Genomic DNA, 13,200 nt, shown 5'->3' with positions numbered 1-13,200 from the left:
AGCACCAGCTACGCCCCCCCCCCCCCCACTATGAGTTTGCCCTTGGAGTGATAATTCATAGAATCATAAATCCCAAATTGGAAGGGATCCAGAAAGCCCAGCTTCTTCATCAAGCCCAACTTATAAGGACTTTTACATTCCCATTGGAGTACTTCACTGAACATCCAATCCCTTTCTGAAGGAACTGCCATGTCCCACTGGAGAAGACAGATCAAGTGGTCTAAGTTTCACTCACTACTCTCATTCCTTTTTTGGCTTTCTGGATGGTTCTGAACACAACCAGATCAGTTCACTTCTACTATCCACTAAATTCCATTACTTCAGTTAAGTTACTTTGGTGTCTCAGAAATCAAGGTATAGTTGGGTCTCCCACAGACTTTCCCTATGACATGATTAACTCAGACATAACATGGTGGAAAACTTTAGACAGTGTTCAGCAAAGAGACTGCCTATGCAACCCAAGCACAGAATGGACTTTCAGATTTTACAGGAGTTTCTCTGCACCTTTGTATATTGGAGTCTTCTTCAGCTTCTGGCACCACTTTAGTTAATTCATTTAACTTTAGTTAATGAATGAAACAAATGGATTTTTTTTTTGCCCAGTTTGACCTGCTTCAATCTTGACCTTGAAGATCAACTGTGAATTAGTGGCTGATGTACAATGAAACTTGAGGAGTCCCACACTTCGTTTCCTTTAATCCTATTTGGATTCTGTTTCCGTTTCCTTCTGCTTAATTGTGATACACCAGCTGAAACAACCATGTAAACTGCTTTGCACAAGGGAACAATTTAATGGCCTGCCCAGTCATGAAGGTGAGGCTGGGAGATGAAACTTAACAGCTAAATTAAATCCGATCTTTATGGTAGAAACAAACAAGATCTAATGAGAACCTCAGAAGTCTTGTCACATCGTCCGGTCACTTGGATTCGTGTTGACAAAGGCTGCTGATGCCAGTGTCATAAACCTAAGAAAAAGTCATTCAGACGTGAGCACAGTGTATAAACAAAATTGTCTTTATCCTTCAAAACCTAATTCCTTTAAGGCTTATGCATGAAATATGAAGATAAGTTTGAGTTAATGTGTCATTATGGGAGTAGCGACAAGGGGACCGGTCCTTTGCAAAAATTCATAAACCAGATCACTCATTGGATTCTGCCTTGGGGTCTCTACATGTTCTTTTAATTTCTGTCCAGAATCAATTCTTTTGGAGAGGAGAGATGCCTTTCCAAAATTCACTATTAATTACTTGATATATCCCAAAGCATTTTCTATGGTGTCACAAGCTTTAAATCGATGTAGCATCAAGGACTGTAGCATTCATCCTGGGTCTTTTAGGTAATGGATAAAAGCAGCATAGAGGATTGTCTGTTTTTCTAACTCCTCTTAAATATTTGGGTAGGTTAAGGACATGGTCTGACTGTATTTTAACTATTAATTTCATGACTCTTCACCTCAAGTACTCTGGGAAACATTACTAGTGCCTTCTGAGCTAACTGATGTAATTTTGGGTGGCAGTCCTCAGAAGAATCCGAGAGGTATCTAAGAGGTAACTATTGCTTTGCACTGGAAGAATTAGGTGTGTGACCCTTCTTCGGCAAGATCTCATTGTCTTGGTTTTGGGATATAGGTTATGAATTCTCCTCCAGAGTGTTCTAATTCACATCATCCTGGTGCTTACCTTTGGGCTCCGGGTTATCCTGCTGTGCCAAGGGTGTTTGTTTTCAGACATAGAGACCTTTGCAAGTGGATCACCTGGGTCAGTTCCTTGCCTGCACCTCCTTCTTTAATCTTCATTTGATCATCAGCTTGGGTAGCATCATCTTAATGCTGACACCCTCTCCCCTAAAAATACTCTTTTGCACTGCATTCATCCAAAAAATCTGGCCAAATGCATGGGAAAAGATATGTTTATCCTTCCTGTTCTCCTGAAAAGCAGCTCCAGGTAGGTTTTTGTTGGCTTCCTTTTTGGTTGGTTGGTTTGGTTGTTTCTTTATTCTTTGTTTCCCATTCCAACCAGCTCAGAGAAACATTAGAAATATTAAATCCAGATCTAACTGTGCCTTTAACAGCTTTGAAAAGAGAGCTTTTCAGAACTGTCTCATTCCTCCTGAATGCTTCCACAATGAGGGCTGGAACCACATAGGGAAAAGCAGCAAGAAATACTGAGCACAGAATACTGCTTTTTGCTTCAAAATAGATTTTCTAGTTGATTACAATATCCAACACAAACACCCTGATCTTCTTGCCTAGATTTGCACATGGATTTACTGGTAGCTGTTGCTTCTTGATTGGTCAGGGTCCACCAAATGGATCTTGCAGCCTTTCAGTAGCCCCCAGTGTTGTCCATCTGTCTTAGACTCAGTGGGACTGGCAGGTTTGACCAGCAGGTCTGACACACATCCTTCTTGGCTCTGGTGTCTGATGCTTGCAGAACCTCTTGCAAAAAGGAGCCCTGTTGTATGACACTCTCCAAGCTGGAGCATAAATCCCGCACCAGACTTTTCCTGCAGGATTGATCTCTGCTTGTCCTTGCAGAGATCACATTCTTCCCAGGAACATTCTGTCTTTTATATCTTGCTTGCTGCTATCAGCAGCAACATGTTCCATTCTGGGGGACTGGATGAAACCGCCCTTAAAGCAGGTGATAAATCAATAGGATGGGATAGGGCAAAGGAAGGAATGAAAGTAATTGGACAATCATAAGGCTGGAAGTGAGACAGGCAGATTTCCCAGAGGAGCTAGCCAAGAGTAATACATGTGTAGTCTTACAAAATAGCTCCTGTAAATGGAAATAACAGATGTGGTGGCAAATATAGCCTTTGTCAGCACAGAATAATTGGGATGTTCAATGGCTTCATGAAAATACGTTGACTCCTAATTGCTATTGCTCCTGCATTCCTCAGCTAGCACAAAGCTCTAGACCTTCAAGGAGATCACAAAAGGGCTGAAAGTTTCCTGGCTTGCAGGCAGCTGCTTTTTCAGCTCCACTGGCAAACTGCACAGTGACAGCTTGGACCAGCCCCAGTGAGTCCACTTGGCAACTGCTCCCTATTTTGCTGTGGGAAGCAAGCAAAAGATGACACAGGCTCCAGCAAAACGAGCAGAGAGGATGACTGTCAGGTCTTCCTGTTGGTCAAGTTGGTAGTTCCCTATTCAGGACTCTTCCTATAGTGTGAAATGGTCATGCTCACCCAATAGTCCGTGTCTCCAGGGGCTTCTTCAGTCAGCAGGGACAGACAGCTTCCTTCTTATATCACCTCCTTTGCTTCTGCAGGAGCTCCAAACGTGTCTTGCAGTCACTCATTGTCACACAGGTGTGATTCACAGAGAGGTCCTGGCACGTGAAAGCATCCCACGTGCCTTGAGATTGGTCAGGCCACAGCTCTTGTTACTCCTTAGCTCAGCTCTGAAAGCGGTGCTCCAAAACAAGAGGTTTCACACCAAGTACCTCAGAGTTAACCTCACCCCATGGCTCATGGTTTCTCATGGTAGATGGGTAGATGGGATTTAGAGAATCCCATCAAGATCATGACCTCTCATCTGGGCTCAGACTGGAAGCTGCTGATGTGGAAGGCTGTGTGACATCTACGTCACCTCACCCTGTGCCACCAACCATGCTGGTATCTCATGGCCAGGTCCATGCCCAACCCTCACTCCTGAGGGCTGAGCAATTTGGTGCCTTTTTTCAAGAGGCTATCCAAATCCTGAGCCCCCAAATCCTGGAGCACCATCTCAGTCCTTTCCATTCACACACACATGTAATGAACTTAATGGACTGTGATCCCTGTTTTCTCTTCTTCTTGATCTTCCCTCATTTCCAGCAGACGCTTTAAGACCCTTACGACAGGGAACTTTCCAAGGAGACCTTTCATTTCCCAGTATACATGTATCTCTATCTACTTCAGCCGTCTGTTTTTCTGCCTTCATCTCTGGGCTGTCCTCTGCTGCCCTTCACACTCACTGTTTTCTCCAGACATCGGTGACACTCATTATTTCTGGATGCGAAAAATATGAAAGTCGAAAAAGTTCTTTCAAGTTGCACAGGCTGGGCTGTCTTTTCATTAATCTGAGGGGGAAAAAAAGCAGCAATCACTAAAAGCTTCTCCTCTCTGAGCAGTTTGAAAGGGACAGGGCTACTCTGTGATGTTGGCAATACCATGCAGCTGTGAGACGAAACACTGTAGTGGGGGTTTGTAGAGGTGCAAGCTGCAAACAGAAATGATCTCACTTGAATGAATTACCTTAAACTCCTTAAACTTCATGAGCTCTAATCAGCTCTAATGAGTTATTTCTCCTTCTCAGAGCGAGAGTTACAGATTTTGTTTCAGCTCCTGGTTCGTTGCATAAGCAAAATAAAATATGTGAGTTTATAGGGATGTACAATGAAGGTCTCCTTTTCAATAGCAGAAGTTCTGGTTACCAGAGCACTAATCCCACCAGGACACTGCAGTGCCCATTGGGAGACCCCTTTATGAAGAGCTCTCTGGGGCTCTGTCCACACTCTTCTCCCTGCTGCACATGTATCTGCTCAAGGTCATTGACGGGGTTATGGCAGAGGATGCTGCTGAAGATGTGATTACAAAGTGCCGTGCTGGGGGTACCAGCATGTGCTAGCTGCTTTGGAGTGTGCCCAGTGACTGCTTCTGCAGCCAAAAGTCCCTGTGCTGATGCTGTGATGACTTGATAGGAAAGGGCTTTCATCAGCACCATTAGTGTAGCCTTAGCCAGATGGGCTGCCAGGCTGAAACTCTTCCTCACAGAAATGTACATTCAGAGTTAACACTTTTGCCAAGTCTTAGCAGGACTACATCTTCCTTTCAGCCTTGAAAGCATAGAGATAAATTAGACGTATCCGGGATTCAGCATCCCGTGCATGTCTAGCTGGAAGAGATTTACTGAGTCTTTAAGGCTCTCCATAAGCCTTTTCTCTTATAACTGCTTTCACGATCCAAAGTATTTGCCAGGCATGCTGTGCATAACCCCCACCCCACACCCACACATAGACTGGCATTTCATTTCAAGCTATGCTAATCCATAGCTCTTCCTGCAGTCATGCAGTTTCAGTTATATTTTATTTATTATAGGATTTCGCTTCAAAATTTAACCTTTTAGTATCTTACAAGATGTCTTCTTGACAGGGTAATGCCACACAGACATGGCTGCCTACATGCTCTACAGAAATACTCTTCCATATTAGAATTACTAAGGTTGGAAAAGACCTCCAACACCATCAAGACCAATCATCAACCCACCACCAACACAGCCATCAAACAGCATTGGCTTCTATTCAAACTGCCAAGGCTTCATGTGGTTATCAGCCTGCACCCAGGGCTGAGAATAGCAATGGACCACTCCATCCTCCAAGTCTTCGTGGCAGATCATCATATTCTCTATATACAAGGCAAAGGGCTTTCTTTGAGGTCCTGTGGCTTCAGGTGCATAGCCAAATACGTTGGCACCCTTTATGTACCCTTCTCATCCTCGACTCAGGTCTCAGAGGGGTTAATGCCCCACTTCAGTCCAGGAAGACACTTTCTGCATGCTTTTGCAATTGGATTCATTCCTCTCACACTATCAGGTCTCCGTGGCACCTGCATCATTTATAACATTCCTCCCTGCCTGCAAGGGTGGAAGAGATAAGTTATTACTGAGGATCTGAAAGGTTATGGCACCCTCCCACTCAGCCCCTGTGAAAAATTCTGAGAGCTCTTGATATTTAGTGCCATGTTTTGCTCTTGAATGACTCTCCAGTGTCAAGGTAGGGCATGTGTGATTACAGAAATGGCTTTTGTCTGGTCTCTCTGCTCCCCAGCCCTCTGTAAAGCTGTCTGGAGGTTCCTACAGGTATGGTGTTGCTTCTCAAACATTTTAAACCAGAATGATATTTAGCAAAGCTAAAGCTTAGGGAGCTTCCTCACATCTCTCCAGCATGCCTTTCTATTCTGATTTGGTGGAGCTTCTTGGTGTGCTAAAAGCCAATGGCAACAGCCCATCGTGGAGAGCTGGTGTCTATATCCAGACTAAGGAGCAAACTCAGGGCAGGGCAGCCTGTAGTGTCTGATCAGTGCATGTTTCATGGCACAGCTCTGAGCTCTGTTAACCAGGAATGGTTCAGAGGTTAGATGGACCAGGGAGCATTTCCATCGAGCTTTTTTAAATTCCACTTTTTTTTTTTTTTTTAATTAAATTTTTATTTTTTTTATTTATTTATTTTTAATGGATATTTTGTAGTACAGCTATTAGTCACCTTTCACCAAAGTCAGGATTGGAAACAATCTGTGGTGTGTTTAATCTGCAAAGCACTCACACCATGGTTACCTCTCAAAGTAACAGCTGTGAGATGTGCAGTAGCTAGTCATTAGTGGTCCCCCAGTAGTGTGCACAGGGACATAGGAAATCCACTGTTATAAATACACAGGGACAACATACTTCAGCATTAGATCATCATAGTTCCCCAAAGGTGGGAATTTAACAGTGTAATGAAGAACAAAGTCAGCAGGGATGTTATTTCATGGCAGCATGCAATATGTCGCTGCTGAAGGAGTAATGGTTGAACATTTTGGCATTGTAATAGTCAAATTATATGCAAAAAGCATACGTAGTCATTACTCATTAATTAATTTAAATAATTGACTACTTCAGAAGTATGTATGATCTGCCTCTTCTGCAGCTGTTTCATTTGGCTGATCTATTGTTCTGTGGGCACACATTAGAAATGTTTGTGAAATGCACCAAATATTTAGTTTGTGAGTATTGCATAAGTAAATACGCTTTTTATCCGAGTACTCCAGAAGCAATTAATTAACACCATGGCCTGAAAGAAGAGAGCTGTTCATAAATCATTGTCACAAAAAAGCAAAACAAAACAAAATCCTTCAGTTTGATTGCTGGGACGGAAGTTTTATTTGCATAGCCATAAATGAGTCTAAAGCATGATGAACCCAGACAGTGCTCAGTGGAACAGAGTACGGCTATAGCCTTGATGACCCAGGCTGGTAATGTCATAGGGATAAGTGTCACTGTGGCACTAAGCCTAGGGACAAACACAGTGTATCTCACATCACTCAAGGCTTCCCACCTCCAGGTGGCTCCTGTAGGCATTGAGCACCCAGTGAATTTTCTGTACAGAAAGAGACAGAGTGCAGCGTTGCTATTGAAATAACGACAGTAATAATAAAAGTTTGCTTTCCTTTTTCTTTTTATCCTTCCCACAGGATTTTCCCTCCTTCTTGCTTTCCTGTGATTTTACAGATGTTTTATTGCTGGTCACCATCAAGTCTGCTTAAACGTCCTCATTTTCTCCCTGAATTATTGAGAAATAGTTTTAGCCTGTCTATTGACAAGAGTCACTTCTGGGCTGGCAGAACCCAAACAAGGGGGACAGGACCTTGACCAGCATGGATGTCTTTTCCTACCTTAATATAGGTTTATACTGGGTGTTACAAACTTCCCTTTTATTGATCATCATGACCACTATGGTTTTCATTCTGGCATTGCAGATGGAAACAAGAGGATAGCCTGGATGTGCTTTATGGTTATGGCTATTTGGTAATATCGGAGCCCTTCTTAACTGCAGAAACAATCTGCTTATTGTATGCACAATAATACTCAGCACATCCCTTCCAAACATCATGGTCAGAGACAATGAGCAAGGAAAAGATCATAGCTATAGTGCATTTTGTATTGAGAAGAGGTTACCAGTTGTGTTTACTGAAACTATAAGAATGGAAGAATGCATTTTCCAAGTGAATAGCAACCTCCAAAGAAGGAAAGTGCAATTTCTGAGGAGACTCAATGTGTTAAAATCAGATTTGGGAATTCAGCCATCTGTCCAAATATTGAAATTCATCAGCCATTTCAAGTGGGCGTTCGTCAAGCAAAAACATCCGAGGGAGCTCCCACGCCTGCTGTGTTACTGGGTTTGGGATACAGCCAAACACCATTGACATAGTTTTCTTGCTCTTGCATCTTAACTTTTTTTGGCTGCAAATCATCTTTGAGTGTGAGCAAAATATAGCTGCCAGTTTGGCAAAATTGCCTGTTGTGTGAAACTACTACAGGTGCTAGCAGGGTTTTCCATGTGTGGATGGGGAGAGGAGAAGGATGAAATACTCCCAGATGACATGGAGAGTCATTGCTCCCTTCCACATTGCTCCTAAGAAGGAACTCCAAGTGGCCTGCTCTGCTCTGCACTGCACTGTGGTGCTTTCTTTCAGTCCTTCACTAGCAAAGCTTTTCTTTTTTTTCCATTCTCTGATTATTGCCATTTATGTGACAGACCTGGGAAGCTTCTTTTGCAGAGCTGTGGTAAAGAAGTGTAGGAGTTTCTTCAGGCAAGAGAGGCAGGGAGTGGTATCTGCATATCAAACATCATGCAATTATTAGGAATGTACATTATTACACTGAACAAATAGCTGCCAGGTCAGGAAGCTGCCACCTATGGCTTTCCCAGAATTGCATCCAAGAGAGAACTCTGCATCTAGTTTTCATGCCAGCAGGTTGATTTGTACAGATAAACTCAGCCTCTCCATGAAAACCAGTGTGCTCTAACCATGACCCAGGGATGTTCTACTGTATTGAAACACCATGCTGCTATTAGCCTCCCAACTGCTTGGCTGCAACTGGTCTGAAGACTGATAGATCGTTGTGAATATCTTCTCTCTGTGGGTAAATCCATAAGAAGAGAAATTTGAGCTCAAAATAAAGGTGTTCTGTGTTTGTTTGTTTCTCTCTGAGGAGTTGGGAAGTTTATAGCACATTAAATCTCTCCTTAATCTCATAAATATAAATGACAATATTATAAAGAATCAAAAAGATGCAGAGAAATCAGAATAGTTAAATCTAGGACATTAAATACACAATGAGTTCCTTCGTCTCAAACTCAGATTAGGAAGCCATCCTATGCTGCATTTGCTCTGATGGAGAACCAGGGATGAGAATAATGATATGCCCTCCAAGGCAGCTTTGTGCAGTACCAAACACCCAGAGGAACTGCACACTCTGAAGGTTTGGGTAGAGTCTGACTGGGGCACACTAGAAGCTTAGCAGATGAGCTTCTAGTTTCACAGCTATGGGGGACATCTGGCAACAGATAAGCAACAGCAGGACCAGGCAAATGATTTTGTCTACTGATTTAATCAACATCTACAACCCCTCTGTGCACCAATACTTCTCCTTTGTGTCTTCTTTCTTTTTAATATGAAAAATCCTCAGTGTAGCACAGCCCTGACAAAGGTCACTCAGGGAGGGCATGGAGCATCCTCAGATCTGCTAGATAAAGGTGATCTGATCTTGGAGGCTGCCCTGCTTTGCAAGGGGACAAGAGTGTTCCAGAGGTCCCTTTCCACCTGCTCTTCTACAGTCCTGGCAGAGCAACCCAGGAAACAATGCAACCACATTTTCTTATCCACTCGCACTTCTAGAGCAGGAGTTACAGCAGCTGGAGATATCCTGCCTGTAGCATCACACCTTTCCATCGAGATAGACTCTGTGAGGTGCTGTGCACTTCCACTGCTCTGAATCAGTGCAGCAGAAAATAGACAGAAAACATTTCCTTCATTCCCCGTTCTTCTGGCACGCCTCAGTTCTCTCCACCAGCAGCTGTTTACAGGAAACTGGCTCCAGGTGCAACCACTGGCCAATGGAGGTGGAGGTGGGATCTCAGCCTGGCTCCAGCTGAAAATCACAAAGGATCTTGCTTTTGGAAATGAGCTTTTTATCGGGGCCAAACTGAGGGTGGGGTCACCCACTGCATGCAGTCTACCAGGTGAGAGCCCCTGCCCTGCAGCTTTTCCTCAGCAGCCTGACCTGCCCCTCTCCTGCTCCCCCAAAGCAAAACAGCTGCTGAGCCTTCTGGGACTTCTCAAAGTACACCATGAGATAGTACAAAACCTGGCCTGGAAGACATTTGGATGAGGACTGGCTCTTTCCAGAATGTTCCAACAGTGTTCAGCCCAGCAGTGTGTGAGGAGGTTCCTCACAGGCTCAAGGCAGATAGAGGGATGGAGTTCTCTGAATTAACAGCAGCAGAGTGCATTCCATGTGCAGTCTGAGTTGGAGAGCTGTGGCTTTGGTTTTGCATCCTTCAAAGGGTGGAAGAACCTCAGCATATTTACGTGGAGTCAGCAGAGCCCAGACCTGTGTGCAGTTCTTTTGGGCAGTATCCTGATGGCATAACTTCAGGTAGCTCAAAATTATCTGTTTGGGTCTGATCTGTCCTTTCTCAGCTCCCCTTAAGGAAGAGGAAAGCAGGAGATGAACAGTTCAGATGGGAGGCTTTTAACTATCATAGGCGTGTAGGTGGTGGAATGAATATCACTGGTTGTGTATAAGTGGTATCTGTAGCAAGCTGACTGGATCTCTCCTGGCATACTATCAGACAAACCAGCCTTACTCTGATGATTTGGTGAACTTCTGAAGGCCAGCTGATCAATTCTTTGCCAGCAAGGGCAGAGGAAGCACGCACAGTGTTAAGCATTTAGGGTAGGAGACCTATACTGCCCCAGATGCATCACAAATGTTTGTGAAATGAAGTCTAGGCAATGAGCTGTATTTCATACACAGAGGTATTTAGTTCATGGGACGATTCATAGAATAAATTGCTAGGATACTTACCCATCTTATTACACCCCAAAACACCCTGGGATGCTTTGGCTAATCATGATCAAATACCACCAAGCTGTCTTATAGCATTAAAGAAAATATTTGATTGCCAGAAATCCATTACTGAGTAGACATCTGTGCACTGAACTCAAACTGTGACAGTATTATTCACTGCTTCTCTTTCTTTTTCTTCCCAAAGAGCTGGTTCTTTGTAATATGTCTTCTCATACTACTGTACAAACACAAGATTTGCATTGGCTTATGAAGTCCTACAGCCTTTGATACAGTGCAGTAATTAAAAATGTTTCATTCACAGGAGAGAAAGGAGAAAGTTTTACGTGAATTTCCTCAGAGCTTTCTGCAGTTTCAGGAAGAGATGCAGGGATCTGCCATGGTGTGATCTGGGGGATCTGCAGGCACTGTGAGCCCACTGCAGTGCTGCCTGTGATGGGCAGGGGAGCACCAACACAACAGCTTTAAGAGGCATGGGGCTTTAAGAGGTTTAATGGGGAAATATTGGTGGTAGGTGTGTGACTGGGATGGACGATCTTGGAGGTGTTTTCTAACCTTTGTGATTCTATGATTAATCTGCTAAGCAGTGCTTCACATAGCAGGCTGATACTGTGCCCCCATATGCCCTGGTCTGTTCTCTGTTCCTCTTTGCAGTGACAGATTTCCCTACAGTTTCATTAAGGATCGCATAAAAAAAAATAATCTGCCTTTTGCGATGGTGATGGAATGTCAAATCTGAACCAGAACTGTAATCTAACAGAATCTCTGCCTGAAAGCAGCTGAGCAGAGGCCCAGAGGAGTTTCTGAAGAAATAATTATTCAGTTTCCCCTTTTGAGTTCCCTGATTGGAAATGCAAGTCTCCATTTGTATGAACCTCAAAGGGAGTCTGTTGCTCGTAGTACCAGCTTGAAGTAGTGCAGCAGGGAGCTAAGGGGCCTAACCAGGAAAGAAAAGGATACGCTGGAAAATGAAGATAATGATGAGCCCAAGGAGGTGTGTTCTCAGCAGCTCCAGTAATACCTGACTGCTTGAACACCAGGGCCAGGGGAAGAAAATCGGGTATGTTCAGAAAGAGCTCAGCTTCCAGGCTCTGTTGTCACATCTGATTAAATGCTTCGTTCCCAGCAGGCCAGAATTAAATCTGCAATCAGTGAGACTTGGGAGACTGCCACTAAAAGGACAGTTCATCTGCTCCAAAATATAGAGGTTAGATCTTCCTGAGACAGCATCTACAACCCCTGTGATTGTATCTGTAAGCCAACACTCCGAAACTCGGTTTTGCACCGTATATATATCTCTATATATCTATACATAAGGGTAGGGAAGGGGAAACAAAAGTTCATTTAAAAGCTCTGTGGTCATATGAAAACATGAGATGTCAACATGGACAGGAATAAACAGGGAGCTGAAGACTCGAGTTAGATCCCAAGTGTCTCTCTCTTCTTGCTAAAGACATCATGCTTGATCTTTCCTTCTGCCTGAGAAGAGGGACAGAGGAGGCCCAACAGTCACAAGCTGAACCACGTGAGTAAAGAGAGAGGCTGCTGTTAATACAGGTATCCCACAGGATTCCATGCAACGATTTATAACTATTCATTTTGTGATGAGTGTTTCTACAAATAACCTTGACTCCACAGTCTCATTTATTCTTGAAAATATAGTTCTTGTTACTTATTCCATGCTGTTTCCCCCTTAAGAGATCCCCTCATCTGGAACATCACATGTCTAGTTTCTCAGCAGGGATTACCCAGCAGAAGAAACCCACCATGCCAGCCTGCCCTGTTGGACAGGACACACTGAAGGTGGGCAGTGGGTGGGAAAAGGATGGACCCCATCTCAGGGGAACTTTTTTTCTACCAGTCATTCCCTCTGCAAACCTCTCTTAGAACATCTTCTCCAGTTCCTGCTCTGGCAATGTCTTTAAAGAGAGTTGGGTTAGCACGTTGCAGGCTACTGAGTGTGTAGCAAAATCTTCCTAGAAAAAAAGCATGTAGCAAATTCATAGAAAGCCAAAGATAGAGGACATGGAGATGGGAGCAGCACTGCCACCCACTCCTGCACCCATGTGCTGGAGCCTTCCATGGTCTCACCACAGGCTTCACAGAGGTGAGACAGCCAGTATTAGCCCCTGCAGGGCCAAGAACATACACTGAGCCAACAGCCCTGGATGAAGGACCTCACACAAGACAGACACCATCCAGAGAATCCTCCTGAGCCTTGCAGAAGCTGTGTGCTGTTAGGTAACCCCAGATGCTCAGTTTCTTGCCTGTGGCAGTAGCAAGCAGGCTGTCAGCTGCGCTCAACACCACCGATGCTAAGCAGGGTGGGGGTCAGGTTGAGCTGCTCACCAGCCCTGAACAGATCCAGTGAGCAAATACCTTAATTTAAAAAATAATGCAGAGTGCAGTGAGGATTCGTGGAGCTCATTAATGTTGGAAAACAGCTTTGACATCTGCACATTGTTCAGCTGAGCCTTCACCATTCAGCGCCTTCGGATGTTCCCAAAGAGCCCGAGCAGCAGCAGCAGCATCCCTGCATTGTTGTAAAACCCCTGCAACTTCCTCCCACAGTTCTGACAAATGCC

The sequence above is a fragment of the Excalfactoria chinensis genome, chromosome 17 (genome assembly GCF_039878825.1).
Source record: "Excalfactoria chinensis isolate bCotChi1 chromosome 17, bCotChi1.hap2, whole genome shotgun sequence".
In the NCBI taxonomy this organism is placed as follows: Eukaryota; Metazoa; Chordata; class Aves; order Galliformes; family Phasianidae; genus Excalfactoria; species Excalfactoria chinensis.
This window is presented reverse-complemented; position numbering follows the sequence as displayed.